This window comes from Diabrotica virgifera, chromosome 5 (genome assembly GCF_917563875.1).
Source record: "Diabrotica virgifera virgifera chromosome 5, PGI_DIABVI_V3a".
Taxonomy (NCBI): domain Eukaryota; kingdom Metazoa; phylum Arthropoda; class Insecta; order Coleoptera; family Chrysomelidae; genus Diabrotica; species Diabrotica virgifera.
The window spans coordinates 245,894,377-245,920,965 of record NC_065447.1 but is presented as its reverse complement, the minus strand read 5'-3'; the positions used below and the strand labels follow the sequence as shown (position 1 = coordinate 245,920,965).

Below are 26,589 nucleotides of genomic sequence, written 5' to 3'. Positions count from 1 at the left end.
ACAGGTTGAATGCTAGCTGAGCTACCAAAGAAATACCAGGATGAGAACACTTTAAATGGTATGTAGTTATATTACAAATACATATCTGTTTAAAATTCCATAGGATGGATATATTAATAAAGAATTATGCCCTTAGGTAAGGTATGAACCTTCCCATCACGTGGGATGTAAATTGAGTTGTTGTCTTTACATTACGACAATTTGACGGCAACTCATGTCTTTGCACAGGCCACAAAATTGATTTTTAAAACTGTAGAACCATTGCTCCCATAACTTCGTTTCCAAAGAGCAAGAATTATTCGAGAAGCGAGAGAGATTGCAAAACCACCGAACTGTCTTAATAAAAAGGATTACGTCACCAGTTTGCCTTCGATATGGAGACCTCTTCTGAAGAAAACATCGACCGCTTCACCTTTAAGTAAAATTTCCCGTGTTAATAGTCTTCGCACATTAAACACAACATTAAAACATTGTAACGGGTAGCTGTTTCAGGACGACCGACTCAGTAAAACACAGGTTAAAAATAAAGTAAATATATTTAAGATAATTATATACAGTTTAAAACAAATAAAATAAAATATAATTCCGTCTTCTGCATAGGAAAAACAATATTAAACTTTATTACAGTCATTTAATCATAATAGCAACATTAAAATGATACAATAAACAGCACAATATATACAATAACAATCTCCCTACGTTAAATCAACATAGCCATATATTCTGTTCCGGATATAACGCATTTCACTTCAATGCGGCACGTAGTCACTCGTTCCTAGCTACTACCGCCCACTGCGATAACGGCCATGGCAAGACTCTACTTCACCACGGTAGCGTTCGCATAGGCATAGTTTCACCTCACAAACGGTGCACTTTTGCCCATCCAGCTAGTGCTAGTTCAACACGCTAGCAATAGTTGTCGAGCCATTGCTAGTTCAACACGCTAGCAATGACTGATCTTCTCATTCTCCTGGCTCCCCTTAAATATGCTCTCGATGCCACTACTCCTTCTGTTTCCCCCAGCGGTGCTATGCGCCAACACGGCTGCTCCTACGGTTGTCTCTGGTAGACCGGCCCATCGCTGGCATCATATCATTACAACATTATTAAACACAATATTATAATTAACAACCAAAGTGATAACAAACAAACTGAATGAAATTATAACTTTAGCAGAAGAACAACAAGGTTTTATGTCAGTTTATAATGAGGCAAGTTCAAGAGAAATTGTTAGAATATAACACACGGGCATATTTATGTTTCGTGGACCTAAAGAAAACATTTGACAGGGTCAAATTAAAAAACGTTATCCATTTGTTATACTTAAGGGAGGTACCTCTAGGAATAATTAAAACGATCGAAAACGTCTACCAGAACAACATGTCATAATAAAAGTAAAAGTAGAACATAAAATGACTGACCCAATTAAAGCTGACAATGGGATAAAACAAGGTAATTCCTTGAGTCCTTTATAGTTCAACTTGATCATGGATGAAATAATAAAAAAGTAAGAACTAAAAAAGGATACCAAATGGGAGAAAAACAACTTAAAATAATCTGCTATGTAGACGATGCAATACAAATCTCTCAAAGTGAAGATGATTTACAACTTATGCTGCGCCAATTTAACATAACTGCCAGAAAATTTAACATGTTAATTTCCCAAAAAAAATGCGTGGTTATAACAGCAAATCCAATAAGATGCAAATTGGAGCTGGATGGTCAGATAATAGAAGTGATGGGGTTCCAATATCTAGGCATCACACTATCTAGCTACACAAGGCTCGAAACAGAAGTGGAAGATCAAGTGAATAAAGCAAACAGAGCCGCAGGTTACCTGAATGGCACATGAGAAATAAAAATATCGGAAAAAAATGAAAGACAGAATTTACAAAACAGTTATCAGACCAATAATGACATACGCGGCAGAAGCACTACCTGACACAGAGAGGATAAAAAGATTGCTCGAAACAGCGGAGATGAAAACCTTTCGACAAATCGATAGTAAGACTCTATGGGACAGAGCTAGAAATACAGATATATGACGGATATGCAAGGTGGACAACATTAATAACTGGGTAAGAAACAGAAGAATAAAATGGAATGACCACGTAAGCCGAATGACAACAAATAGAGTAGTCAGGACAGACAGAGACGGTTCCCCAATAGGAAGACGATCAGTGGGAAGGCCACGAAAACGATGGAACGACAACTTACTAGAGGCACATTGAAAAAACAGAGAGTCATGTCTATAAATAATTACACCTTTATAAAAAAAGAACTTTTTACAATAAAACTTTTTTATTATTTATAGGAAAGAATATAAAATAATTTAACGATAAAATGCTTAAAATTCCAAAAATTACACTCTAATAAAAATACTTATTTATGAAACAGTTCGTGAAATATTAGATATTTAGAGCACGAGCGACAACGGAGCGAGTGCTATAAATCGCGTAAGTTCCCAAAAAGTACTTTACGCACAGTTTCATACAATATTTTATTTATGATAAACAAATACCTACCAAAATCCTAACTACTTTCAAACCACAAAACTGTCAAAAATTTTGTTGTAAGTCATTGCTGATATTGTCATCATCATGACAAAGCGAAAGTTAAGAATATTTGATTATATGAAAGTGTGCCAAAAAACCCATTGAAAGTGCGAAAAAGTAAATCCCATTTAAAATACATTGTTACTTTACGCACACTTTAAACTCTTCACGCACTGCTATCTATAACGACAGTTTTCACAAACTAAACACTTATACATAATATGACATAGAGTAAATAAAATACTTTATAAAGTAACTCTCTATGTCGTATTATGTATAAGTTTTTAGTTTGTGAAAACTGTCATTATAGATAGCAGTGAGTGAAGGATTTAAAGTGTGCGTGAAGTAACAATGTGTTTTAAATGGGATTTACTTTTTCGTACTGTTTTTAACTTTCGAGTTGTCATGGTGACAATCCTTAACTTTCGCGTTGTCATGGTGATGACAATATAAGCAATGAATTACAACAAAAGTTTTAACAGTTTTGTGGTTTGACAGTAGTTAGAATTTTTAAATGTCAAAGTTCTAAAAATTGTAGAATAGAAACGAATTCCATTGACGAAGAGTTAAAGCTTTTTTTATTTGTTTATCGTAGATAAAATATTGTATGAAACTGTGCGTGAGGTACTTTTTGCGAACTTACGCAATTTATAGTACTCGCTCCGTTGTCGCTCGTGCTCTAAAAATTGCGCCCGTTCGCAAAAAGCATACTTCACGAACTGTTTCATAAATAAATATTTTATAATATCAAGGTTTTGTTATTGTACATGTACATATGTAGGACACAACATGACAAAATATGAATTTTTATTGGATGTTATTATGGTGAATTAACTGTTATTTATAATTTTATGATTCTAAAAATTACACTAGTATAAAATAGTATTTTTTATCATGACACGGTTGTTTAAAATGGTATATATAATTTTAAGTATATAAACTTTTAATTATTTATTAAAACAATTTAAAACAAGATACGCAACAGCCGGGTTCCAACTGGGGACCTTTCGATGTGCAGTCTAATGCCACTGCGGCACCATCAATTTGTAGATATCGATTTATTAACGTACTTTAAAATATCATTGCATTCGTCACATTTTTAAAATAGTTTGAAATTAAAAAAAAAAATCGATTTATCCATACAGTGTGATTGGTCAGTGGGGTAAAGCTTTGTAGATCCGTTATAAGTAATAGATAGTAATAAAAGTTAATAACAAAAATTGTGGCCAACTTTGATTACAGATTGATAATCAGTAATCGTAAATTGTAAGTTTTAGACAATTATTCAGAAATGGCTTACTTAAAATTTGGAAAGATTTAGACCCGTAATTATTAATAATTTTGCTCTGAAAAATGAAAATATCTCGAAAACTAATAAATTTACACATAGGGAATGTTAAACAAAAATTATAGTACAGTAATGGTACTTTTCTATAATGATATGAAATACAGGGTAATCTATTTAAAATTACTGAGTAAATAATGTAATATAAAGAAAATTAGCAAAACAAACATTTACGAAAATTTTGACAATAAATAAAAAAATATGACGTCAATAAACCATTGAAATTGTGCTTGCTTTTATTTATACATGTAGTTAAACTTGTTACGATTTTCATAGAAAATTGGTTATAACTTTGTAAATACCCCGTATAATATACCAAACCTTTATATTTTTGTAATCGAAAAGTTACAAAGATTTCGAATATAAAATAAAATACAGGGTGTTCTATTTAAAAAAAAAAACATAAATTTGGTCTGCCACTATGTTATCGAACACCCTGTAACATTCTAACTAATTTTGTAATTTGAAGCTCAAAGTTCGCTACAATTTTTGTTATTAAGTTTTATCGCTATATATTACTATACCGGATCTACGGAGCTTGACCCCACTATATAATTAATCACCCTGTATAATAGCAGTTAAATATTGCATTGTTAGCTAGTTCTAAGCTATCCTGAAAATTTCAGGTGTCTAGGTAGCCTAGGACTATTTTTAAAATGGATTACAAAATTTGCGGAGTCCGTGACACCAACCAAGCCAAGTATATAAAAAGATTTAAAAAAGAAGAAGAAGAAGAAGAAAAATCTAATAAATTAATTATAAATAAACACTACTTCCCTATGGATCAAAAATACATAATATGTATGTTTCCGTGATAAGTCCTGCTCTAATACGTTGCGGCATTTCCTTCCTTGGTATCCCTTACCCGCTGCCTCTGGTATTTGCACGAAGTCAATTCAGGTCGAAATACACGTTTAATCGAAACAAATGAAGCAAGTGAAATGGCGCTTTTCATTCAGTAGAAATGCAATTAAAAATGTCCCGGACGCTAGAGAATCGCTGATTAGGTTTACAAACGTATACATCCGGGCGACTAGCTTTAGCCATTTCCCATTTGAAAAGTGCAACAAAATTTGCATCTGCTGCGACATTTTTGAGGAAATTGGGATATTGGATGGGTTGATGTCTCTTTTGGCTTGTGGGTAATGCGATTTTTAACGTTTGGTTAGTGTGTTTTTCTCTGTTGCTGTTAGTGTTTTAGTTAGGTTTCAGTTAATTTGATTCTTTAAAATGTAATTATGTAAAATGTTGACTGTGCGATGTTTAAAAGCTGTTTAAAAAAGTTTTAATTAAGATGCCACAGTAGCGCGTCATCAATATTAAAAATCCACAAGGAAAAAGTTTTCCTGTAGTTGGTTGTATACCATGTAATACAAAAAAATAGTAAAATCCTTTATAAAAGGTATATTTAAAATCCCTAAAAAGGGCTACATCACAATCACATAACTAGTTTTCAACTGGTTTACCAGTCTTCATCAGTGCTTACGTGAAGTTTACATGCTAACCATCAAGATATAATTTACAAAAATATTAGGATCAAAGCCCTGTAAAACACAGCTCAGATGTTACCTGGGGCATATTAGCAAATATTTCAAACATTCATGCTTAAGTCAGTATTTTTAATCGATGTTTCTTTGACGGATTAGTTTAACAGTGGGCCATATAGATCATCGCTATATAAACATCCTCCCTACATAGCCTCCCTAAATAGCCTCCCTACAAGTTGGATTAACAATCAACCACGCAAAAACACATCGTGACAAATCTTGTGTTAAGCTAAAAGATTTCAGTAAATGGCATGCATATTGAAGAAACTACCTCTTTTACACTTGAGTCCTCGAGTCTTTACCCGTACGTCATTAATACCTGGCGAGATAAAACACATATTGTTTATCTAGCATCATTCTCTTTCACGCATAAAACTAATGAAAAACCAGCTACCGCCTGTTATTAAGTAAAAACACATGATATTTTTATGAACGATCTAGACTCAGTACATTGAAAATAGATAAGTACAAAAAAGACGATTGGGGATGTTTTCACATTTTAAGTACAATTTCTAACGTTTTGGTTTGTTTACTTTTGTGGCTGTCAGTTTGTTGAATTTTTGGTGTTATTTTGTCGAAGTTTTGCATTTTGAAGTTTTTTGTAGTATACAAACAGTTGTTTTTACAACTAATTTTATATTGGAGTTTTGAAATTTTATCGTAAGTTTATGTTATTTTACGATTAATTTTGACAACGTACAAAGCTAACCTCATTGACACAGTTAAGGAATGCTTGTGTTTACTGTTCCGCCAAAGTGAATAAAATAACAACAAAAAATATGTTATTGAATTTTTTTATAAATTATTTATTTATTTATTTATTAATGATAATAAAATAATTTATTAAGCTACTTCAAATGTAGCTGTAATTATGCACCAACATTTTAAAGCAGAACTTAAATTTGACAGTCTATTTATTTGATAACGTCAAATTTTATACTGTAATCCGTGATCGGAGTAATACCCACTTTCTGTCACTTACTGTTGCGTTTAGTAAATTTCCGACTTATTTCGTATGCTTTAAATGATGACGCACGGGTAAAGACTCGTGGACTCAACTGTAAGTAATTAGGTCATCAGATATGCATAGGAAGAGATAATTAAACGTGCGAACTAAGCCGCCGCATAGGACTCACTTGGGTGGCATTCGGCAAGCTGAGCTATGTGTGTAAGTCACAACTGCCTATGAGTCTCAAAAGAAAACTCTTTGATCAGTGCGTGTTGCCAGTACTTATATATTATGGTGCAGAAACTTTAACAGTAAGCAAGAAAATAAGAAATAAAATTTGTTTTACACAAAGAGCCATGGAACACTCGATGTTAGGCATTTCTTGTAGGGATACGGATACGAAGAACAGGAGTGAAAGAGATGCCATAAAAAGAACTATGGACCTTAAGTGGAACTAGGCAGGGCACATAGCTAGAATGTCGGATAACAGATGGACACAGCGAATAATACACTAGAGACTACGACAAGAAGCATATCGGAGTAGAGTTCGCCCGCCAACAAGATGGTCTGATGACATAAAACAGATCGACAAAAATTGGATGCAAACAGCACAAAATAGGATACATGGAAAACACTGAGGGAGACCAAAAGTGAATAACCATTTTCAATTTCGTTGCAACACGAAACTACAGCCGCATCATTATTCCAGTTCAATCAGAGAGTGCAGCAAGCACCTCTACCGGTTTCGAAACTTATTAGTCTCTCATCAGGAGGCACATATGCTGCTCTCTCTGACCCAACTAGGACAAACCCCAGCGTGCAGTCACGGATTGCAACGAACGAAATGGCAGGGATGCCCTAGCGGCAACTGCTATCAAAAAACTAAGTTTTCAATCTAATAGCACATAAAACAACATCCAATAATGTTATTCTACATCCTACCAGACTGAATACAATGGGAACCTTCTCTGGTGACACCTCCGAGGCTTCTATAATTTGCAAGCCATAACGGATGCTAAGACTAAGGAAGATGAGGGAATTCTACAATTTATAATTCACGTCCCATCTGCTCAGCGCGGTGAAGTTTTTTTTACTGATGGAGACCTATATCCAGCAGTGGATAGACCCTGGTTGAATGATGATAATGATTACTTTACTTCCATTAAATATCAGTTCACATTATATTATTAGCTTGTATTTCTTATTCAAGATAAAGTTCGTCCCTGTAATAATCACATTAAATTTCCTTTGGTTTGTGTTTGCTTAAAACAATGCATACACAAACTGAAAACGAACCTTCTTCCAGCCACCATCCGAAAAATAAAGTGTAGTCTTCAAACAGCATTAAACAAACACTTCAAAGTAATTCCCCAGACCTTTTAAGTTGGGTTAGTTGTTCGAAGCGTGGGCGTATCGTTAAAGACAGAACGCCAGGTACAAAAGAGGTTTGCTAAATTGAATTGGACATCCAGAATTGTGAGGGTGAGTAGTTTCAGCTCGATGCACAACTTACGGGCTTTATTCAGTCGTGGTCGACCACGCTTTTCAAAGTTTTTGAACTCATACTACGATGGAAGGCGATGAGGGTATTGCTCTTTCTCTCAACATTTTTACCTAGCTATAGAAAGTGATCTGGCATGATGAAGATTGATTCTAATAAAAGTTGCCGAGTTAGAGAAAAGTACGAAGTTTTATCCAATAGGTGTTAAAGGCTAGTGTATTATGTCGTTTTATGCAGGGTGTAACACAAAGGCAACACAAAAAAAACAAACTTATGGAGATAAATACGGAAAGAAAAATCTGGAAATTCATAGGAGAAGAAGCAGAAAATGTACAGAAGTTTTGCTATCTGGAAATAATGATTGACGCTAATGGAGGAATAGAAGAAAAAATTAATGGAAGAACAACTAAAGCCCAGAATGCGATATATTTGCTGAAGAAAACAATGGAGTCCAATAAATTAACAATCAAAGCCAAAATCAGGATATTTAATACAAAAATGTAAAGAGAATTTTGCTATATGCAGCAGAAACTGTGAAATTAGAGAAAAAGATTACGTACAAAAGGTTTAAACATTTGTAAATAGATGCCTCAGACGAGTATTGAAAATATATTAGCCAAATCGGATAAGTAGTAAGGAACGTTGGAGAGAAACTAATCAAGAGACGACGATAAATAGACGCAAATGAAAGTTTATTGGACATCATCATTATTATAAGTGGCTCGATAATCCGCTGTGGATCTTGGCCTGCTCGCAAAGAAGTCACCACTCCTGTCGATTCCTGGCAACTTCCCTCCATCTTCTAACCCTTAGAATCTTTAAATTTCTTGTGCCCTCTAGTTTTAAAAAATGTCAATATCTTTGTGTACTCACCAGTTGTTATCTGACATCCTAGCAATATGTCCAGCCCATCTAAGTCACTGTACTTTAATTTCACAATATCTGGATCGGTGTATAACTGACATAGTTAGTTTATTGGACATACATTAAAGAAAAATTAAGATGATATAACCAAACAAATCTTGGATTACCAACCAACTGGAAAAAGAAAACAAAGCAGACCAATTACATCCTGGAAAAGAAATATTACCAAAGAGCTAGAAGACAACAATTGAGGGGGACAGACGTAAAAGGGTTTAAGTGCAGTTTTGATAGTTCTGAGATAATCAGTTTCTTGAGTTTTATAAATTCTAGGAGTCATTTAACTAAAATAAAGTGCAGATGTTAACTACATATTAGTAATCTTTTTATCCCAGTTATTATCCATAGTGTAACTACAACTGGCACGTTGCATAATACTTAATTAGTCTTCAAAATTAGTCACAAATCTAATATTTATTCACTTGATATTAATCCTGTATTAACATGTGTTTACACATTACAGAATACTAAAAGTATTTTTGTGGTAAAATGGTTCAAGCGCACTTAAACCCGTTTATTACTATTTGATTTTACGGAATACTAAAAATAGTTTTGTGGTAAAACGGTTCAAGCGCACGGTTAAACCTGTTTACTACCAAAACAAATTGCAATTGTTTTCAGTTAACTAAGTGTAATGGCGATAGATGGAGACTGTAGGGCGAAATATGCTTAAATCGTTTTACCACCAAGTTCTAATACCATTTAAGTATGCGAATCTGTACTTAGAGTGAAATTTAAAAAAAGTGCACTTAAACCCTTTTACTTCTAACCCCCTCAATTAATATGGATAGAGGTGAAAACTCTAGCCAAAAACAGAGATAAATTGAGGGGGACTGTAGAGGACCTATTTTTCAAACGAAACCAAGAGAAGTAAAGTACAATTAATAGTTCTGGATCCCGCGTATGAAAAAAAAGTTGATTAATAGCAAGCTCAAAATTTGTTAATAGCTTAAGGGTGTCTAGTCGGACAAACTTTGATATATAGGAACACTGGAACAGTGTGACAGGTGATAAATAGCAGTCTGATTTTTGCTTGAGAGTTTAATCTCTGTTCGGAGAGTTTAAGTCTGTTCTGTCGGACAAAATAAATGTGCCGTTTTCGTGGTCTGACCGTTCCAAATTTTTAACCTGTTCCACAATTAAAACTGCCCCTGTTCCAGTGTTCCCATATATCAAAGTTTGTCCGACTAGACACCCTTAAACTATTAACAAATTTTCAGCTTGCTATTAATCAACTTTTTTTTCATACGCGGGATCCAGACCTATTACTTACTTACTTTACTTCTCTTTGTTCCGTTTTTAAAATAGGTCCTCTATATTCCCCCTCCATTTATCTCTCTTTTTGGCTAGAGTTTTCACCCCTATCCATATTAATTGAGGGGGTTAGAAGTAAAAGGGTTTAAGTGCACTTTTTTTTTTAATTTCACACATATATCAAAGTTTGTCCGACTAGACACCATTAAGCTATTAACAAATTTTCAGCTTGCTATTAATCAACTTTTTTTTCATGCGCGGGATCCAGACCTATAAGTAACAAAAAGGAAGGTCATAAATTAAATCACGTACAGTGGAACCTCGATAACTCGGATTAATCGGGACCGCGGCCGATCCGGGTTATCGAAAATCCGGGTTAGCCGGAGAGCATGGTAAAAATTAATAAAATACGGTATACTTATAGATAAAGTCCCTTATAAGCAAAATAATATGAAATATATATGCACAGTTACCTATGGTTGTATAGAGTTTAGTATAGATAATATAGAGTATTATTAATTTCTAGGTAAAAAAACTCAGTCAGTTTGGTTGTGTCAATAATTTCGTCTGGTCCGCTTATGTAATTTAAGAACAGTGACTATTTCATTGTTTAAAAAACAATTTTTTAAAAGACAGTTGAAAATAAATAAAGGAATAACAGGTGCCTGTTGTTTGCGATAATGAATGTCGCTCTGCCGCCGTGTGCATGAGTCATTTTTACTATCATATAGTTCAAATTACACAGATACCCATTATCTCCCAAATATTATATTATGATTGAAGGGAAGTTTTACCAATGAAATTCGATATTTTTAAGACATTCCAGAAGCGGCTGCAGATAAAATGTGTTAACATAATACATACATTTTTATTGTTGAAATGTTTGTCCGATGAAAATCGGTCCGAGTTAGCCGGACTTCCGGGTTATCGGGGGCCGACTTATCGAGGTTCCACTGTATTCTGGGACCAAAAATGTTTTGATTGAACCTAATTTACCTTAGTACAGATATGTACTTTTATAAAAATTCACATATTATTTTGAAGTTACAAAATATAAATCAATTTTTTCCAATATAGGTATCGAAAACTATTAAAGATTTTATATTGAAAATTGACATGTAGCATTCTTATGGCAGGAACATCTTAAAAAAACAGTGAAATTTGTCTACCCCATAAAAATTTTATGAGGGTTTTGTTCTATAAACCCCCCAAACTTTTGTGTAAGTTCCAGTTAGATTATTATTGTAGTACCATTAGTTAAACACTATATTTTTAAAACTTTTTCGCCTCTTAGTACTTTTTTGATAAGCCAGTTTTGTCGAGATATTTTGGTATTCCATAATGTTGTTAGCATATTCCTCTGGATTTTTGGGTCGCATTTTTTTTACTTATAGGCAGTTAATACCCCTTGTTGGAGACCCACGTTTCTTTATGTATTTTCTTCTGTTCGAACGTTGTTGATTTTATTAGTAGGTTGTTGCATGTTATAAAGTCTACACTAAATTACAATAAGACATGCACTGCATGTAAACAACGATTTTACTTGTTATGTAAAGCTGTTCCAAATCTAACTACTTGTTCCATAGTAACAGTATATTATTAAAATAATTTTTCTCTTTTCTCGATTATTAGTTTTTATTATATAGTATATAAATTATTGTAATCACTGAATACATAGATAGCGAAAAAATAATCATATTAATTAAATTAATGAATAATTTACGCCATTATAGAAGTAACTGTTATCCAAAAATATTTAAACACTTAGCCAAATAGCCATCTTGTTCGTTTCTGGTGACGACATCGCTGTCAATTACTGTTTAGATCCAGTGCATAAAGCGGCAGTTTCACATAGCAGTTCACTGTTATCACAGCGACTGTTAGGTAGGCGTGGTTTGACTGTCACCTTTTCTTCGTTGTGAATCATACTACTTCGATCGCAGTAGATTGCTACAAGAATTACTGCGATAAGTAGAAATAATTCTAGTTTTGCTATCGCAGAAAATTCATGATAGCCAACCAACGGGAATGATTACAGATGATATTTATTGTCCAACAGTGCCATGGTTTTAATGATTCGGTTAAAAAATTATTTTCCACGTCAAAGGGAAGTCTGTTAACGGTGTTTTCATCCAATATCTTTTTTACTGTATATTCGTTTCGCCAACGAGGATACCGTTTTTCCATAATATTTTTTTCTTCAATAATAATAAATAAGTAGGGGAGATCGGGTACAATTGTAACGCGGTACAAATGTAACATTGCTTCAAAACATCTTGTTTCTGGTCGACTAGAGCTGGCAACGCTGCATGTGAGAAAGTATTTAGTGGTGTAATGTTGACCGTAGTTTGGCGATGTTAAGTGAGGGGGTTACGTTGTTAGACGAAAATATTGGTTTTTACGCCAGGCGAGTAAAATTAATTAAATTTTGTTTTTTGGATAATCGCTCTAGTTTTAGAGTTATTGTTTAGAAAGGGTGGCATAAGAATTCAGTCATATTCTACATTTACCAATATTTTTATTAAATTGAGATTAGATTTCGTGATCTGTTATAAAATTCTGGCAAACCATTGGCATGTCGTTGTGGTACAATTGTACCACTTAATCAAACAAATGAAATAGAGAATGTGGAAAAATCCCCTAACGAATAATTCACACATCCACCATTTCGGGCTGGGAAAAATTTTTTGAATAGAATCAAAGATCCAAACACCAGTTCTTAGAAATGTGTTTCGCCCTCTTCAACCTCTCTGGGCTCATCAGTGAAGATGAGAGGTTGAATATCTTCAGACACATTCCAATCAAAAAACAACATTCGAGTCCTAGACATAGCAGGAGCGTAAATGTACGCCCAACCTGACAATGAGAGTCTCAAGTTTTAATTCCCCAATTACTTAAAGTAAGATAATGTTTTTTTTTTTTCATAAACATTAGCTTACTTTAAGTAATTAGGGAATTAAAATTGAGACTGTCATTGTCAGGTTGGGCGTAGATTTACGCTCCTGCTATGTCTAGGACTCGAATGTTGTTTATTGATTGGAATGTGTCTGAAGATATTCAACCTCTCATCTTCACTGATGAGCCCAGAGAGGTTGAAGAGGGCGAAACACATTTCTAAGAACTGGTGTTTGGATCTTTGATTCTATTCAAAAAATTTTTCCCAGCCCGAAATGGTGGATGTGTGAATTATTCGTTAGAGGATTTTTCCACATTCTCTATTTCATTTGTTTGATTTTGTACGAGTGGTCGTTAAACCAGTACCTGTGGATCTTTTGATCACTGAGTGTGTTTCAAAGATCTACGTCTTTTGTTTTTTCGTAAACATTAATTGTACCACTAGTAACGGGTACATTTGCAACGTGTATTTCCCATACCGGTATATTCATACACATTACATAATGTATGTATCACTATGTATGTGTGTGTATATATAAATAAATATATAAATAAATATAATTATTAATAACGTAGGTATACAGGGTGTTTCATTAATAATTGTCCATATAGTAACTGGAGAAACCTTAGCACAAAATACGAAGATTTAACCTAAAACACTTAAATAAAATGTGGTTCCTTACTGAGTTACAGGGTGATTTATCTAAAAATTTAAAAATTATTTTTGCTCAGCATTTTAAAACTATTCGACTTATCCTTTTCATACTTGGGAGAAAGTGCGACTACTAGACACACTAATAAATTAAGATAGACAAACGTTTCTACCTACTACCAGAGGCGTACGACAGGGGATGGTGAATGGTTGACCCTTCTCAAATTCTACGCCACTGGAGGAATTACTATTTTAGTGCCATTTTTAGATTCTCCAATACTTTCTACGTAAATAACTTACTCTTGATTGGTAAAGATAAAGTCATTAGTTTTCGAGATATTTGAAGTTAAATATGAAACGGCACAGTTATTTTGATTAATTTATGATATGATTCATATGATTAAAATTTAAAAATTATTTATACCCAGTACTTTAAAACTATTTGGCGTATCCTTATCATACTTGGTAGAAAGTGTAGGTACTATACACCGTACTAAATTAAGATAAATAAACGTTTCTAGCTACTGCCAGAGGCGTACGACAGGGGAGAGTGGCTGGTTGACCCTTCCCAAATTCTACACCACTGACGAAATTGCTATTTTAGTGCAATTTTTTGATTTTGCAATACTTTTTATGTAGATAATATACTCTTCATTCGTAACGATAAAATGATTAGTTTTCGAGATATTTGAAATTAAAATGAAGCGACACAATACACTGATCAAAATAACCGTGTCGTTTCATTTATTAACTTCAAATATCTCGAAAACTAATGAGTTTAGAGTTACGAGTGAAGAGTATATTATTTTTATAGAAAGTATTGCAGAATCCAAAAATTGAACTAAAATGGCAATTTCGCCAGTGCCGTAGAATTTGGAAAGGGTCAACCATTCACTTTCCCCCGTCGTACGGCTCTGGTAATAGCTAGGAACGTTTGTTTAACATAATTTAGTAGTTGGTACCGTAACTATACTTACTGCCAAGTATGAAAAGGATACGTCGAATAGTTTTAAAATTCTGAGCAAAAATAATTTTTAAATTTTTAGATAAAACACCCTGTAACTCAGTAAGGAACCACATTTTATTTAAGTGTTTTAGGTTAAATCTTCGTATTTTGTGCTAAGGTTTCTCCAGTTACTATATGGACAATTATTAATGAAACACCCTGTATATTGTAAATGTATGTGTCTGTTTTGGAAAACATTTTTGATTTATATGTTTGATTTTATTTCAAGTAGTAGTAACTAGGTCTTTATATAATATTTAATTCTTTATTGGTTTACAAGACACCTGTTTATAATAAATATTTATTTTGAGAATAAGTTGGATAAAATTCCATGATTTTGACATTGTTACGTTTGTCCCCTTTATGTGTTACAATTGTCCCTTGAATGGGTACAGATGTAACACCTGTTGTTAAGTTAAAATTCTGCATTTTTCTAGTTACCTGATCAATAAAACTTAAAAAATAAAATTGGAGATTGAAGTCAAATGTTCAACCTAGAGTCCTCTATGTTTATATCCCACTTATATAGAACCCATTTTTAAATAAAAAAAAAAACAAGTAAAAATTGCTACAATTGTACCCGACCTCCCCTAGTTACACCATCTACAATTTTTTTTATTCGGCGCCATCTTTAAAAACTGACTGTTTCATTTGGACATACGGGTAGTGAATCAGTAGGTAGCAGTAAAACTCATCGCAGTAGATATTTCCCCACCGCTAAAAACCGCTGTAATAACAGTGAACTGCTATGTGAAACTGCCGCTTTAGCCAGGCGAATAAACTGTAGTAACCTTGTTTCCTTATCGTTACTGATATGAAAACTGGTTACGTTTATAATGTTGGCACATGTTGGTCTGTATTGCTCCCAACCTTTGCGTTGAAATCTGCTGAAAATCTCAAAAGTTATTTTAACTTAAAATGTAAGATTTGTAAGCAGTGTAGTCTTCTTCTTCTTCTTTAGCATGTTTGTATCCACTACTAGACAAAGGCCACCCCATGAGTTCTCTACTCTTGAAGTTCGTACACGAAATAAACAAATTTACTGATTTTTCTAAGAAAAGTTAAAACTTCGGCAGTTTGTATCTGATTTTCAATAACAGTATCTGTCTAATCGTTTTTATTATAGAAAAGGTATACTATTTAAAATAATTAAGTTATTAAGTCATTGAAAAAATCCTAACATTAAAAAGTGCTGTTCAAAGTGACTATTTACCATTTGAAGCAAAAGCTTCGAAACCTCAAAAAAAAAAACAATAAAGAAAAATGAAATTCTACACATCCCTGGCCGATGGCTATTTTATCTGGTGCTTAAAGTAGTGTTTTAATAATGAATCTCCACAGGCTTTAGTTTAATCGATATACACGGCCAACCAAGCGTTTTTGATAGATCGTCAGGTTTTCAATATGTTCTCGTCGATTTTATATGTATAAAAAAACAAGTAGTGCTCTGCAGAAGCGTGTATTGTTGAGAGCTTTTTGAAAAAACATTTTCACCTAAAAAGCTCCATTTTAAAATTTTATGAACTGCTGTTGAAACGATGTTTTATTAAAACGCAAAAAACACCTTTATTTATTTATTGTTTTTTCTTTTCAGATCATTACAAGTGAACCGATAGGTAAGCATTTTTTATTAACGAGTATATTAACCACATATTAGTATTTATATAGGTATTTAAATAATTTAATGCAAACAAGTATACAGTGAGTGCGCTACTAACCGACAAAATAACGGAAAAGATGGAAAACATAATACGTTGTGAAGTAAAAAAAGATAAAACTAGTAGAGGTTGGAAATTATCAATAGAAACCTGTAAATTTACAATTATTTATATTGATAGTTTCCCCCCTTTAGATGTATCGGAGTCTAACTGTCACAAAATTCTGTTGTTTTAACAAAATTCTCTTGTCACAGTGGCAGTTACCAAACTCCTCCGATACATCTACAAGTGGGAAACTATCAATGTAAGTAAATTTATAGGTTTCTATTGATAATTTCCCACATCTACTAGTTCCATCGCTTTTTATTTTACAACGTATTATGTTTTAATGTTTTCCGTCTTTTGCGTTATTTTGCCGGTTATTAGCGCACTCATCACTGTGTTTCACCTTTTTTTTTATCCGGGTTTTAATGTTTCTCTAATAGAATATTACACATGCTATTTAAATACACTTTTCTTCAAATGCTACAGTTTATCTTTCGCTGCTACATTCAAAATTGCGGAATAATCTTCTTCTTCGTTAAGTATCAGGTTCTTTTAGAACGTTGCAATTATTTCATGATCTTTATTTTGTCTATCTCGAAATAGTAATCTGGTGCTAATCTGCTATCATTAACGTATATTTTTAAGGAACAAAATTGATAGCAAACATAAACAAAATTGAAGGAAATGTATTAACTAAATAATCATTCAATTGCCAAAACAAAGAAAAAGTGTAAAACGCCCTTTTAAAGAATGAAGCAAAAGTTTAAGCCCGAACAGGCAGCAGAAATACTTAACGCTGTAATGAAGGATCAGACGTGGAGTGAGACAGGGATGCGTGTTGTCGCCAATTCTTTTTAATGCCTACTCGGAAGAGATCTTGAAAAAAGCTCTTGGGGGTGAAACAGCTGGAATAAAGGTAAATGGAGTTCCCATTAATAACATTAGGTATGCGGATGACACTGTCATCTTAGCTGAAAATATTGGGGATCTTCAGAGGCTGGTGACCAGAATAGCAGAGTTGGGACAAGAATACGGGCTAACAATGAATGTCAAGAAGACAAAGTTTATGAGAATATCGAAAACTCAAAGAAATAACGAAAATCTCTTCATAAACGGATCCAATATCGAACGAGTCGACCAATATGCATACCTTGGAACAATGATCAACTCCACAGGAGATTACTTACAGGAAATCAAAATCAGAATAGAAAGGGCTAGAATAAATTTTAACATGAGAAAAGTGCTCGGCACAAGAGATTTGAAGTTCAAGCTAAGAGTTACGTTGTCTAGGTGCTACGTTTTCTCGACTTTGTTTTATGGAATGGAAGCTTGGACCTTGAATGCTGCATGAATGAAAAAACTAGAATCATTTGAGATGTGGGTGTACAGAAGAATTCTGAAAATATCGTGGACAGAACACGTCACAAACAAAGAGGTCCTGAGAAAGATGAATAAAGGAATGGAAATCCTAAATACCATCAAAACAATAAAATGGGAATATCTCGGACATATTACACGTGGAGAGAGATACAGCTTGCTCCAATTGATTATGCAGGGAATGATTCAAGGAAAGAGAAGCATAGGGAGACGCAGAATATCGTGGCTGCGCAACCTGAGAGAGTGGTACGGATGTACATCAAATGAACTTTTCAGAGCAGCCGTCTCTAAAATACGAATAGCTATGATGATTGCCGACCTCCGCCGCGGAGATGGCACTTAAAGAAGAAGTAATGAAGAAACTGAAGATTTTCGTAATCAAGTATTTTTATCAATTTTTGTTTTATGTGTTCATCAATGTTCTCCCAGCATTGTTTTGTCTTTTCGATCGCTCAATCTTCGAACTTTTAGATCATCATCTGAATCATTTCGTCATGCATATAGTTTTTTACTTAGCTATTTTTCATTATAAATTAATAAAATATATTTTATGGATAGCACATTATGAGAAGAGTGCTTGAAGAATGGGAAAAGGCATCTCAATAAATGGCTGAAAAATAAACCACCTGCGGTTCGGTTTTCAGATGACACATCCTTTCTTGCAAAGAGTAAAAAAAAGTTAACTGATCTCATAAGACTAAGAGAAAATGAAAGTCAAATATTTGGTTTGCAGTAAAACATATCAAAGACCATGATCATGATAGTGGATAGGGTACATAACCACAATGTACCGGTTGTGAGCTCATAGATCTAGGATTATTGATCACAAACACAGAGTCACTACTAAAAGAAATAAAACGTAATGTGATCTAGCAAAAGTAACGCGAAGGAAATATGGCCAAAATATGTGAGGATTATTGTTGTTTATTTGGGTTTATATGACTGCAAACACTAAATCCATTCGCCAATTTTACTATTTTTTATTTTATTAGTCATTTTTTCGTATCTTATCCTAAAACTAATACAAATGTTAATCTCTAATAAACAATTCTACTAATAAATAATTATTTTTTTATTTATTTTTTTTTAATAATTTTTTGTAATATATTTTTTTTATTTTTTTTTTCTAAATGATGTTCTCAGAGTTCCCCAGCAAAAGCTGCAATATTCTTCTTTCGCCCTCTACTTAATTCGAAAGCTTTTTACTATGGACTGTCCAAGTTCGTCATTCATTTTTACTTATATTTTTTTATTATATTTTTTTTATTATATTTATTTTTTAATAATTTTTTTATATATTTAAAAAAAAAAATTTTATGTATTTTTTTATTTTTTATTTTTTTTATTTTTTTATTTTTTTATTTATATTTTTTTTCTTTCCTTTTTTTTTAGTATATAACAATTTACAAGAAATACTTAGTCTATATTTTACAATTACAATTTAAGTTTGATATCTAAAATATGTGAGGATTCTCAAAGGGCCTAGTCGGATAAGATGATGAAAACTGCCCCCAACTCGATTCGAATTCCATATAGGTCACCGTTTAGCATATATAGTGAAACTCACTTTCTGAAATATTTAGCCCCCTAGGTGGTCATGTGACCCACCTAGAACCTAATTAAGGTTCTTAGGTTTTTATTTTTCATCTCAGTTGCATCGAGAACTAGCGAAAAACTTTAAATAAAAAAGTTGTAAGCTTTAAAAAGTTCTGTCTGAAAAAAATTTTTCTTTTAATTTTTGGCGGGAAATTTAAATTTTAGAACGATTTTAAAATTTTAAATGAGTATAAAAAAATAACTAAGACATTCGTTTTCACGAAAAAAATATATAACGTGTATTTTTGGATAATGTTTCATCTTGAATTTTTTCAAATTTTTAAAATTGGTGAAACGCACCTTTAAAAATAAAAAACCGCATTTTTTTCGGTTTTTTTTTTCGTTTTTTGATACAATTTTATACATATTTTTCAAAAAAGGTAACACCGTCACTAGAATAGGTAAAAAACTGAAAAATAATTGGAGTTTGCTTATTAAACATTTTTTGTAACGCCATCCATTTTTAAGATACAGGGCGTTGAGAAAACAAAATTTTACACAGTTTTTACGATTTTGCCGAAACTACTGGCAACATTGTAATACAACTTGGCGGGTTTTAAGAGGTAGGTATTGTGCATGTTTTGACATACATTTAAGGATTTGATATTCATCATTGGCGCGCATAGGGGTAATGGTCTGAACATTTCAAAGAAAAAAAAGATAGTACGCCACTGACATATTTCAAATTAACAATCATTTTTGAATTCCTCGTTCAATTTGCGATAAAAAACTATGTTCTCATTTTTTCATACGACGCACCGCTTTGCTGCAAAAAATAAAATATCTTAACGCTTCCAAATTATTCGAATTAGCTTTTAGGGTGCGCCAAACCTCTGGTCTTCTTTGATTACGGCTAAACTATGAGATATACAAAAAAATGTTTATTACAAAACTAATGTGTATCAAAGAGGTCTATAATTTAAAATTATTTTCAATTATACATGGTGAGTCAGAACGACGGTATGAACCAAAGTTGTATTTTTTTAAATGGAACACCCTGTATATTAAATCATTTTTAAATATATTATTTAAAAATATGAAAAATTTGTATAAGGTCTTATAGGCCTAAAGTTAATAATTTTCGAAATATTTACATTTTTATTGAGAAAAATGGTAATATTTATAGGGTTGTGGATTATGTTTCCAAGGAAATAAAAATTTAGGTGATAGATCAAAGTTTTTAAAATATAGTGTTATTTTTAAATAATTTAATATTTTTTACTTTTAGCCATAAAATATACAGTGTGATCACTATTTGCAAATACAAAATTTTCTCATTTTTTTTAAATGGGACACCCTGTATATTAGTTTTGCGTTTTGTAGTAAATATTACAAACTTTCTTTTGGTATGAGTTTGTATGTACCTAGCATGTTTTGTTTTGTAGATATTTTAAAAAAACTATAGATTTTACGTTTTTGCGGATTTTTTCTTTAAAAATTTTTTTGCAAAAAAAAATAATTATAATCTGGTTTTAGAAACATACACTAAAATATAAAATATGAAAATAAAAACGTAATTAAAGATTAAAATAAATCATATGCTAGTACAATTCAATTGAATTTAATAACTTTAAATTATTTTACAAAAAATATTTTATCATATTAATGAATACATAAATTAGTTACTAAATTAAATAAACAACCAAATTTTAAATCAATCGTAGTAATTCTTCTACCGCAGCAACTTTCCTGTACCAAATTAATTGTTAGTTATATTGTATTTACGAGTAAGATCAGTTAATAACTTTTTAATTTACCTACATCTTGAGAACGTATAAAGTATGCTTTGAAACAAATGAACGTTATGGAAGTATATTAAGAAGTAAATAATATCTATGTACCTACTCGTGTCAAAAAAGCTGGTAATAATTTCTAATGGTTTCGCTCAAAACAAATGTCATATCCAAAAATTTTTCGGTTAAAAAATTAAAATTTAACATATAAAAAATTGTTACAAAAATTTCAACTACAAAAGTATTACCAGTTTTTGTGACACCAGTAAATACTATTTATATTAATAAATAATTTGGCTGATACATTTAACATTCATTTGTTTCAAAGCATACTTTATAATAATTTTTATATTCTCAAGATGTATGTAAGTAAATTTAAAAGGTAAATTAAAAGTTTAACTAAATACAATTTAACTAGCAATTAATTTGGTACAGGAAAGTTGCTGTAGTAGAAAAATTACTACGGTTGATTTAAAATTTGGTTGTTTATTTAATTTAGTAACTAATTTATGCATTCATTAATATGGTAAAATATTTTTTGTAAAATAATATAAAGTTATTAAATTCAATTGAATTGTACTAGCATACGATTTATTTTAATCTTTAATTACGTTTTTATTTTCATATTTTATATTTTAGTGTATGTTTCTAAAACCAGATTATGATTATTTTTTTTGCAAAAAAATTTTTAAATAAAAAATCCGCAAAAACGTAAAATCTATAGTTTTTTTAAAATATCTACAAAACGAAACATACTAGGTACATACAACCTTATACCAAAAGAAAGGTTGTCATATTTACTACAAAACGCAAAATTAATATACAGGGTGTCCCATTTAAAAAAAATGAGAAAATTTTGTATTTGCAAATAATGATCACACTGTATATTTTACGGCTAAAAGTAAAAAATATTAAATTATTTAAAAATAACACTATATTTTAAAAACTTTGACCTATTACCTAAATTTTTATTTCCTTGGAAACATAATCCACAGCCCTATAAATATTACCATTTTTCTCAATACAAATGTAAATATTTCGAAAATTATTAACTTTAGGCCTATAAGACCTTATACACATTTTTCATATTTTTAAATAATATATTCAAAAATGATTTAATATACAGGGTGTTCCATTAAAAAAAATAAAAGTTGGGTTCATACCGTCGTTCTGACTCACCCTGTATAATTGAAAATAATTTTAAATTATAGACCTCTTTGATACATATTAGTTTTGTTATAAACATTTTTTTGTATATCTCATAGTTTAGCCGTAATCAAAGAAGACCAGAGGTTTGGCGCACCCTGTAATGGATTTATGTAGATGTAGAAACTACTAGAAGTTCGAATACTTTGTAAGGGTTAAGATGTTTTATTTTTTGAATAAAAATGGCGCGTCGTATGAAAACATAGGAAGATAGATTTTTTGTCACAAATTGAACGAGGAATTAAAAAACGATTGTTAATTTGAAATATGTCAAATATTAAAACTTAATTTATGTCAAAAATGCCGTGACCCGTCAAAATAGCCCGGTCAAAACAGCCCCGTCAAAAAAGCCCCGTCAAAATAGCCCGGCCACAAAATAGCCTCGACAAAATAGCCCGCAAACAAAATAGCCCCGACAAAATAGATCGCACACAAAATAGCCCCGGTCAAAACAGCCCCGGCTAAAATAGCCCCGGCTAAAAGAGCCTCTTAGAAAACACCTCCAATAAAAAGTTTTACCTTTTAACGGAGTACCATTTATTTTAGATCACTATTCTAATTGGGAAATAAGCCACAATTTACTTAAAAAAATTATTTTATTAACGTTTCGACTTCCACTTCGGACGTCGTTGTCAAAATACAATATGTTAATAAATTAAACAAAAATGTTGGTGCTCAGTAAAAAAATTCTTCTGATAATTTAATTTAATCTGACTCATTCATATCGGCCATTCAGACGTACAGTATGGTGCCAGAGTCGGCCCGTGGGTAATATTTCTCCCGTGCGAATTACTATTATGGCGCCCCCCTAGGGGGCAACTGGTTTTCAAAAGTTCCACTTTATAGGAAAATCATGGTTGTAAAAGTAAAGTAGGTAGTATATAACATGTTTTATTTGAACTTAAGTTGACAAGTTATACAATTAGATTTTATTTAAAAGTCCTGAATACAGTTTGGAAAATGGTTATACAAATTTAATGACTATGGTTATTTATCAAACGTAATAATGAAAAAATAGTTTTAAATTAATAAGAATTGAACTTGAAATTGAATTAAACTTGAAGATGACAATGTTGAGCTTTGGAAATACAGTGGTAGGCCTTGTAAAGCAATGAGACATGACATTGTGTTTTTATGGTTTAAGTTTAACAAAGTTAACTTTCCTAAATTTTCTCTGGGCAAATTCATTTACAATTGCATTAACATCAATATTCTCGAGCACTGCAAACTCAATTGATATCAAAGCTAGTCACACCAATCTGTCTTGCGACATGGAAGACCTCAGATAATTTTTTACTATTTTCAACTTGGAGAAACTACTTTCTCCACTCGCGGCAGACACTGGGAGAGTAAGAAGGATTCGTAGTGCTACACACAGGTTAGGAAAGCTCTCCACAAATCCGTTGTCTGCTAAGTAGCTCAACATGTCAACTGGGCCTTTGATTTTGCCTTTGTCTTCTTTTTCGACATTCTGAATCATGCTGTTGACAAGTTTTAATTCAGAATATAGTTAAAAGACCATCAATGTCACTGTGCTGGCCATCAGTGAGAGCAGTGTGTAGGTCCTTGCAGCATTTTAATAAGGTTTTGTCATTACTTGTGGTCTTTGAATGTAGAAACCCAAATAGTTGGTGATAGTTTTGAAGCTGCTAAAATCTGTCTCCTAGAGAAGAGATACACTGATCCAAGACCGCGTAGAAGAATTTAGTTTTGAACAAGATATCAAGATCAAGAACTGTTTCTTCACTTGATTCATAAGAAATCATTTTCTTCTTTTTCTCGGCCGCTGTTCACTTTCTTTAGGGAATGCTGGGTCAACTTCAATCATTTCGGCCACTTCCCTGCAATCGACTAATATTCTGTTGAATCCTGCATAACTCCTTGTTTCTTGAAAAAATTGCTTCGTTGAAGAAATCAAAGCAAGAGAGTTTGCTATGTCCATGTCAACCTCTTGAAGTTTCTTGCTTATGAGGTTTATCTTAAACAAAAGCATATGACACGTTACTAAGCAGCAGATGAATCGGAAATCTTTCAGCTTTTTGGCCAAACTTCTAGCTGTATTTCTTGCATATGCGTCTAGCCTTTTTTGGTCTTGACTACATTCAAAAAGCGCGTCATAGATTTCCTTAAGCTGATATCTCAGTGGCACAACCGCATTAATTCGAGTCTCCCACCTAGTCTCACTCAAAGGTTTCAGGATCAAGTTTGTTACGTGTTGTTTCAGAACATTCCAACGATGTGGTGATGCTGCGAAGAAATTTTAGACCTCCTGGATGATTCTGAACATTGAAATTATTTGTCTATAATAAAATTAAAACTTACTAAGGCTTTCTGAAATATTACAAATTCATCATAAATGAATGAATAATTTGCAAAAAAATTGACACAATTTAAATAATTTATCGCATTTTAATTTTTTTTGGGGAGGGGGAAATTCGCCCCAAACCCTTGGCGCCCTGTGCGGGCGCACGGCTCGCACGGCCCTCGGGCCGGCTCTGTATGGTGCAAATGAAAGGAATAAATTCGTTATTTCGTAAACCCGCGACGTTAGGAAACATGCTGAAATAGATCGATTTTTATTTTTAAATTACGATACTCTGTTATATATGTCGTACTAGTGACGTCATCCATCTGGGCGTGATGATGTAATCGATGATTTTTTAAAATGAGAGTAGAGGTCGTGTGCTAGCTCATTTGAAAGGTTATTTAATTCTCTATTTAGTAATATAAACAATTACATAATTATTTATACAAGGTGTTAAAAAAAATTTTTAATTTAAATTATTTGACAAAAAAAGAAGAATGTATGTAATTTATTTAATTTAAAATGCATTTTACTGTTGCCCGAAAACAGAAAAAATGTTTATATCACAAATAAACATTGATTTTCGCTTAAACTAAATGTTCAAACTTCCAAGAGGCAGAGAAGACAGGACTCGAGTTCTCTGAAAAGACCATTTTTATTTAATGTGGTTAAGATTTAGTTAAGATGTGAATAGAGAATAATTACCATTTTCGAAAAACGTATTTTTAAGGGATTATTTCATGATGAATTCTGAAGGGCGCTTTTTTGACGGGGCTATTTGGTCGGGGCTATTTTGACGGGGCTATTTGGTCGGGGCTATTTTGTCGGGGCTATTTTGTCGGCGGGCTATTATTCCGCGGCTTTTTTGTCTGCAGGCTATTTTGTCGGAGCTATTTTGTGTGCGGGATATTTTGTCGGAGCTTTTTTGACGGGGCTATTTTGACGGGGTACCCAAAAATTCACAACAACTACCTCTTAAAACTCGCCAAATTTTATTACAATGTTGCCAGTAGTTTCGGCAAAATCGTAACAAATGTGTAAAATTTTGTTTTCTTCAACTTTCTTGAAAATGGATGATTACAAAATTTTTTTATTAAACAAACCCCAATTGATTTTCAATTTTTTACCTATTCTAGTGACGGTGTTACCTTTTTTGAAAAAAATGTATAAAATTGTATCAAAAAACGAAAAAAAAAAACCGAAAAAATGCGGTTTTTTATTTTTAAAGGTGCGTTTCACCAATTTTAAAAATTTTAAAAAATTCAGGGTGAAATATTATGCAAAAATACACGTTATATATTTTTTTCGTGAAAACAAATGTCTTAGTTATTTTTTTATAATCATTTAAAATTTTAATATCGTTCTAAAATTTAAATATCCCGCCAAAAATTAAAAAAAAAATTTTCGGACAGAACTTTTTAAAGCTTACAAATTTTTTATTTAAAGTTTTTCGCTAGTTTTTGATGCGGCTGAGATAAAAAATTAAAACATAAAAAACCCTAATTAGGCTCTAGGTGGGTCACATGACCACCTAGGGGGCTAAAAATTTCAGAAAGTTAGTTTCGATATACATTGTATATGCTAAACGGTGACCTATATGGAATTCGAATCGAGTTGGGGGCAGTTTTCATCATCTTACCCGGTTAGGCCCTTTCACGAACTATAGAAATAAAGTTAATCAACTGCTTAATATGCCAATGCTCATACAGGAATGTGAATCTTGGAACCTTAAAAAGATAGACGCCACTGAAATGTTCTGTTGGAGAAGAATAATTCAATCAATCAATTTTACAAAAGATAAAGATAAGCAAACGGCTTTCTAGCAAAGTTCATCTTAAAATTAAAATAATTTGGACATGATTTGAGAGCAGACACAGAAAGCATTGAAATACTTATTATTTAAGAACATCTAGAAGGCCGAAGATCACGAGGAAGATCCTCAAGGAGATGAATCGAACAGATTACAGAAATTATGTAAAAGACCTATGCATGAGTTAAAATAAATGATCAGAGAGAGAGAGATCTTTGGAAACGGTCAGTACAT

At 32.4% G+C, this 26,589-nt stretch overlaps 1 protein-coding gene across 2 annotated transcripts in view; it reads left to right on the top strand.

The window, feature by feature from the left end:
- LOC126884758 (1-phosphatidylinositol 4,5-bisphosphate phosphodiesterase epsilon-1-like) overlaps nt 1-26,589 on the top strand; it is an 890,827-nt gene that overhangs the window by 320,266 nt on the left and 543,972 nt on the right. For both annotated transcript variants that reach the window (XM_050650976.1, XM_050650975.1), the window contains one exon: nt 16,220-16,241. The gene's annotated coding sequence lies outside the window, so the exon portion shown is untranslated. The remainder of the gene's footprint in view (nt 1-16,219; nt 16,242-26,589) is intronic.